This window comes from Chiloscyllium punctatum, chromosome 50 (genome assembly GCF_047496795.1).
Source record: "Chiloscyllium punctatum isolate Juve2018m chromosome 50, sChiPun1.3, whole genome shotgun sequence".
NCBI lineage: Eukaryota > Metazoa > Chordata > Chondrichthyes > Orectolobiformes > Hemiscylliidae > Chiloscyllium > Chiloscyllium punctatum.
This window is the reverse complement of record NC_092788.1, coordinates 37,813,217-37,820,670: the sequence shown is the minus strand read 5'-3', so window position 1 is coordinate 37,820,670 and position 7,454 is coordinate 37,813,217. Positions and strand designations below refer to the sequence as shown.

Here is a 7,454-nt window from a genome sequence, read left to right as displayed (position 1 = left end):
CAACATTCTCACTGCTGCAGGCAGCACCTTTCCCTCCTCTCTCTCGCCTTTGTGATACCCCCACTCATTTATAGAATGCTCTGGAGAGTGCTGATTATGGAAGGTTCCAGATAACATTCCAAACAATTCCCAGTTTCAGGAGAATGACAGTGCCCCAATGTGGAAAACCGGAAGGGAAGGAACAGTGTGTTTTTTAAAAATTAAAATTACATGCACACGAAATTGAAATCCATCATGAGGCCATTCCGTACTTCAAACGTGCTCTACCACTTAATATCGGGAGTGATCTAACTGTCTCCTGAGCTCCATGTTATAGGAACTTTCAGTCATTCAGCCCCCGGCTTCCTGTCACTGACCAGACGACACTCAGGCATTTTTATCCTGGGTTTCTTCAAGCATGTGTTCCTTAGGCATTTCCCAGGGGGAGGGACTCTCCTCCCAATATGTCCCATCAGCTTTCTATTTTCATGCAATAGTAAGCATCCTTCATACAGACCAATCAGAAATATACTGTTATTTAATAGTTGTCGATATCTCAACACTATTGATATTCTAGTTATTTTGCTTGTGTCACTTTATTGCATTCAGCTCAACACAGCATCTAAACACTTGTTTCCACAATTTCCAGCAGAGAACATCTTTATTCTCAGCTGGTACCTTGACCGTTACCTGAATTGTACCTTTTTCCTTGTTATGAATGTTTCTCTTGTACTTTGTGTGTGATTGTTTCTGTCTGAAACAGTTACACAGGCTCCCACTCAGTTGGCTGGACGGCTGGTTTGTAATGCAGAGGAAGGCCAATAGCGCCGGTTCAGTTCCCCACACTGACAGAGGTCACCTGGAGGGGACGTTCTCTCAGCCTCCAGGGCTCAACGCCACTTTCCTGTTCACCCCTGGTTTGTAATGCAGAGGAAGGCCAATAGCGCATGTTCAATTCCCCATACTGACAGAGGTCACCTGGAGGGGACGTTCTCTCAACTTCCAGGGCTCAACTCCACTCTCCTGCTAACCCCCCATATCCCTCAACTTGCTGATATGTCAAAATCCAATCCAGCCCATCTGTAAAAACATTCAGTGACCCAGCCTTCACAACTCTCTGGGTTAGTGTAATTCAGACTTCACGACCTCCTGAAAGAAGACATTTCTTTGTATCTCAGTTTTAAATCGATATTCCTTATTCTGTCTCTGAGTTTGAGACTCTGCCCAGGTGTGGAAACACATTCTCAGCATCTACCTTGTGAAGCCCCCGCTGTATCCTTTACGTTTCAGTAATATCACGCTCATTCATTTCAAGCACAATGAATAATCGCCTCACCATTTCAGATGTATTCAATAATTCAACCCTTTCATCCCAGGAATTTGCGTATTGTATCATTCTAGTTACTTGCTGCAACACCACGCTGACATAATGTTTCATACACAGGAACACTCCAATCCTTTTTTACTGCTCCTTTGTTGGCAGTCATCTTCATTAAATAACAGCCTACCTTTTCGTTCGCAGTCTCATTCTCAAACTCGGATGTATATTGCATTCAGCTCCCGCCGTCAGGCTGTCAGAATAGACTGTAAATAACTGATGCCATCGGACTGGTATGTGTGATATCTCAGTAGATATGTCTTTATCATAACGATCCATTAATCCTGACTCTCCGATTTCTACATGTTAACCACCCATTATCCCATGCTAATACATTGTCTGTAACACTACGAGCTTGTGTAAGAACTTTTATTTTGTGATACCTTGTGGAAGATCTCTGGAAAGCCATATGTGTGCCAGTTCCCCTTTATCAAGTCCGCACGTTACATTTTCAGGGATCTCAGAATAACTTTGCAGGCAAAATATAGTTTCCCATTCATAAAACTCTGCTGACTCTGCGTGAAGCTTTTCTCAGTGCCCTTCAATTCTTGCCTTAATAATAGACTCTCGCAGATTCCCAGTAATAATGGTTGGGTTAAATGTTTCCTGCCTTCTGTCTCATTCTTTTCTTGAAGACAGGCGCCACATTGGAGGTTCTCCAGTTTCGCTGGAATAGTCCTGAAATCGAGAGAGTTATGGAATCTTTCACAAAGTCCCACCAGTCATTCTGTAACCAGTTTTCTTTTAAGAAAAAAACAACTGTGAATTACTGCTGACCGGTCTACCCTTACTTTTATCTGTTTGTTAAAAATCTTGTTCGTTTTGTTAGAGACAGTTCAGAACCTTGCCTCCCATTAACATTTTGTCTATATCATTGACATGCTACAGTGCCTTCTCCAGTGAGGAAAAATGCAAAGTACTGGTGTAAATTTTGGCCTGTTCCCTGTAGCCAGTTCCCCAGTCACATCCTCCAAATGGCCTCAAAATACTTTCCAGACTTCACTTCTACCTAAGGTCACACACTCATTTTGAACTCTTTTATATATACACAGAAAATTTTGTGATGCTTGTTTTTATATTTCTTGCCAATTTACTTACATTATATCTTTTGTTCCCCTTTTCTCGCTTTCTAGATTCATACAGTCAGATCATGCACGAACAGACACTTTGGTCCAACTTGTCCATGCTTAACTAAACTAGTCCCATCTGCTTTCACGTGTCCCATATGCCTCTAAACGTTTCCCATTTATATATTTGACCAAATGTCTTTTAAATGTTGCAACTGTACTTTCATCTACCACTCTTCCTCTTGCAGTTTGTTCCATACACACATCACCCTATATGTCCAAAATTGCACCATTGGCCCTTTTAAATCTTCTCCCTTTCATCTTAAAGCGATGTACTCTATGTTTGAACTAACCCCATCCCTCCAACCCCCCACGCCCGCCACCCCTCTCCTTGGCTCTCCACCCAGTCGATGCCTCTCATGATTTTATAAACTTCTATAACTTCACTTTTCAACCTCCTCCACTCCATCTAATACTAACTTCAAGAACAAACATTTAATCGTAAGCGCTGAAAATTTGAAACAATATTCAAAATGACAGGTAAACAACACAGACAAAACTTTATACTGTGATTTGTTTTTAATTAAAATATCAATACTAAGACAGCATGAAACCCTTACCAGTGCCATTAGGAAGTCAAACCCTTAAATTCCTTTGTCGAAAGAGGGTGATTATCCCTACACTGAAAGTGTATATCTAACCAAATCCAAGTAAGAAAGGGAATTCTTTTTCCACTCGGTAAGCATGCAGTTACCTTTAGCAGAGTGAGATGAAGGCTGAGTATACTTGTTAAAATTTGGATCACAGTGTGAATTCAGTGCGGGGCGGGGTGGGGGGGGAGGTGATTTTAATAAGGAAACTCCAAGAAGGAAACTTTCTGTAATGAGATGTGAGTGGGAGGTGTAAAACAACATGAATGTAGAGGTCGAGTCACACTGAGACCAGAAGCAAAGTGGCAGCACAAAACACACCTTGATGCTAGTGCAGGGCAGGTAGACCTGTTCAAAAAGCCTCAGATAGGAACCATAATGTGAGACAATGCGCTTTGTAATTGGACAGGGTAACCTGGAATCAGGAAGGAGAGATGAGCAGGGAAGAGGATGGGGCAGCAATGGCAGGGGTTTCTGGGGGCAATTCAGGCAGCACAGTTGACATTCATGCCCAGCATCTGCTCATTGTCCCTGAAATATTCACCCTAAATCTGGGCACACACGAATGCTCGTTAATTTGCGATGGAATAGTATCCTTGACAGATTTTGTCAACCACGGGCGGTTCATCTTCTTCCAAGTCCTTCTTTTTTGAACAGAAACAATAATTGCTGAGTGTTATGGGATATCTGCTTGAATGTCTGCTCCTGTATGTCCACTGACATTCCTCTGGGTTTATTTCCTCATCCCTGTTTAGACCAGATGTGACACAGAAATCCTCAATCTAAAGGTTTGGTTCTTTTCAATCATTCAGGAGGAACTTCTGCATGTGGATGAACACATGATCAGCGGAGGCTGACTCCATTCTCCCAGTTTCTCCAGCTCTGTTGTTTCTGTTTGATGATGCCACATTGCAGTGAGCTGCCTCTGACGTGACCTACTTTTTCTTCAAACCTGAAATCCCCTAACTCTGGTGGACAGGGCCTTCAGCTGTCACTGTCCCATTGCCCACAGTGTCGCCCTCACTCCGTCCCCTCCTTCCCAGAATCCACATTCATGGAATCATCCTTGGCCACTTCCACCACCTCCAGCAGGACTACATCATCAAACACATCTTCCCCTCCCGTCCACTGTCAGCATTACATGGGGACCATTCCTTCTGTGACACCACCATCACCCTGAACACTTCCCCACTGTCCCCATGGCACCTTCTCATGCAATTGCAGAAGGTGCAACACTTGCCCATTCACCTCTTCAATCCTCAATGTCCAAGGCCCCAATCAGTTGAAGCAGCATTCCACTTGTATACGTTCAATCCTGTCATTGCTGCTCACAATGCAGTCCCCCTTACATTTGGGAGACCAAACAGAGACTGTTTTAAGGAACGCTTCCACTCTGTCTGTAGGAATAATCCTGACCTTCCAATTGCTTCCCATTCCAATAACCTACATTGTTCTCATGCTGACTTTTCGGTCCTGAACTGCTGTAATGTTCCAAAGAAGCACAACCCAAGCTTGAGTAACAACTCACTTTGCACTTTGGTATATTACAGCCTGTAGGAGTTAATATTCAATTCCATAATTACACAGCCTGACCCCATTATGGCTGTTCTCCATTTTTCATAAATTCTGCTTCCTGGTTTCCCTATCACCTTGTCTGTGACTTGTCTATTTTGCACTCAATAGAGAGAATGCATTTCTCCCGTTTACACTTTAATTTACACCCATTTTACATCTGTTTCTCGTTCACTACAATTAAAAGCTCGTTCCTTTATGGCATTGCATCTCCACATGCTCTGTATCCCATCATCCCTCGATCACTTTTGTCAAGGGATTAAGGAGTTTTTTTCAGTTCTGAATAAGGGTCACGCTGGACTTCAAACACTGTCTCTGTCTCTCTGTCTCCACAGATGCTGCTAGATCTGCTGATTTTTTCCAGCAATTTCTTGTTTAAACAGCTTGAAAGAGGTGTGTCCAAGCCGCTCAAATGCCCTGTCCATCTTGGAGCACCATACACCGGGGAGTGAACAGTAATGCAAGATATAGAAATTCATTGGTTCTGAAATGATATAAGACTGGCATCATTGACGCTACAGAGTTCTTAATGAAGATCATGGAGAGAAACAGAGGGAAACACATTCAATTTAAACACCGAAGGTGGAACGACTGGAAGGGAAACGATCCATATGAATGTTAGAATTAGAATTGCTTCAGTGTGGACACAGGCTCTTCGGCCCAACAACTCCAACACGATTCTCTGAAGACAATACCAACCAGACCTATTCCCATATCCTACACTTACCCCTGACTAAAGGGGTACCCCATTTTTCTTCTGTTTTAAACAGAAATGCAGCAGGGATCGAAACAGCATTTTAACAAGCTGTGCCGATGGAGCTGTTCAGAAAAAATGGTTCAGAAGAACCCACGCCTCTGTCGAAACTGGAGCTTTAATCCAGCGCCTTAGACCGATCGGCCACACTACCAACACGCCCGCCTCGCCATTTTCTTGCCATTCCAATTGTGCTCCTGCATAACAACAGATGCAAACTCACGTGAAAAGGGTTCTCTGATCCCTCTCTGACTCACACAGCAGCTCGGATGTGCCCGTCAACAATATCAATTTCTCAGCAGATAATGACAGCCCATCAATACAGACAAAAATCACTGGTAAGCTGAGTCTATCTTCTCAGACTGGATTCAGCTACAAATGTATCTGTGAGTGCGTGACAATATATGATCGGTTATGACTGGGTCAAATTACCATCAGCTGCTTGACATTACTGCAATTCGGATTCTTGCTTTGCTAAATGATTTCACCCATTGCTCGAAACAGGACAACTTTCACGTTTACACGGAACATGAAACACACCGGACTACAGGGAAAATGCACAAAGCTGAGCAGGCCGTGTCCCAAATCATACCGTGCAGCATAGTTTCAGTCACTGTGTCTGTTTTGCAGAATAAGGTTCCCAAAGAAAGTTCCACCCTAAAACCGGAGGTCGCATTCCAATCCGAGAACGACAGATTGCATCGTGAGGAAGGTCTGACCTCGGGGCCGGTTCGAGATGCCACTTTCCTTGCCTTTTACCTTCACCGTGCAATTTTTTGCAGAGATGTTCACACCTGGACATGAGCCTCATGGATACCAACTGAGTCGGAAACCTGTGTGGGAATCGATGAGAAGCGTCTCAATAGAGTTTAACAAATTCCATGGTGCTTTTAAGAAATGCAGTTTCTTTTCACCTCAATCTAAAAGGCAGTTTCTCAACATAGTAACAGAAATCAAAAGGTAATTACCTCACCCCAGCCCCACTCCGGAAGAGGTGCTAACTGCCCTTGATTGCTTTTTGTTCACGATGTGAAGAGCTCTCACGCCTGAGTCACCTTCACGTGTCTGGTTGCTGAGTGAATCACAAAGAAGGAATTTCACCAGAGCTGCAACTGCCCCACTTCCCCACTCGCCCTCCCGTTTACATTTTCCTGCTCGTCAGTGATTTCAAGAAAACCAAATGGATGCGATGTCATTCTGTAGTCTCTCTGTCGATTCCTCCGTTTCAGTTCCAACGTGGCTTAGATCTCGGGGCGCACCTCTGAGAGTGTAATTTCTTTTATTGCTGTTGCTGATTGAATGAGCCACCAACCTGCGAACTGCTCCAAAACATGATTCAGGATCTCTGGTGCCAATTCTCGCACGTTGAATAACGACAGACACCTTCCAAATGAGGTCTTTCAGAGACGACTTTGGGATACATTTGTCAGACAGATTAGTTCAGGAATCCGTAGTGCATTGTGACACCAGCGCATCGGCTTCTTCCCTATCTTTGAACCGGGCCGCCTGCGCCAGGAATGCAAATGCAGTAATGCTTTTCATGGAAGGATCAGAAGGGGGTAACGCACTCTCAAACAGAATGGCATATGATCAGAACCAGGTAGGAGAAAAACTTTACAATGCTTTGCACTGTTAGTAAATGGAACTGCATTGCATTTCACGACGAGAGCAGATTTGTTTAAGCAAACTCGAAGGCAGGTTTGCAGATGGGAAAGCAAGCAAGTCAGCTCCGTTCTTGTCCATGTAAAAGGCTGCAGTTAAAGAACAAAGCAGTTTCCGCCCAGTTTCGAACTGGGGACCTTTCGCGTGTGAGGCGAACGTGATGACCACTACACTACAGAAACAGGCCTATGCCAGCCCTGCTAGTGCTCTGTGGCATCCAGCACTGAAACCTGAAGCCATTCTACCTTTCACCTTTCTGTTTCCAATAGCGTGTTGCTGTTCAGCGTAATTGACATCTTGAAAACGTTAAAAAAAGACACTCTTCCAAGTCAGTTCCAAAACGTTTCCAACTCAGTTATTCTCAATGTGGCTCGTGTCCAGGTGTGAATGTC

At 43.9% G+C, this 7,454-nt stretch overlaps 1 non-coding gene across 1 annotated transcript; it reads right to left on the bottom strand.

Moving 5' to 3' along the window:
- Nucleotides 1-7,171: 7,171 nt before the first annotated feature.
- On the bottom strand, nucleotides 7,172-7,244 carry trnav-cac (transfer RNA valine (anticodon CAC)). The gene has a single exon. It is a non-coding gene; the product is annotated as a tRNA-Val (tRNA).
- Nucleotides 7,245-7,454: the final 210 nt, after the last annotated feature.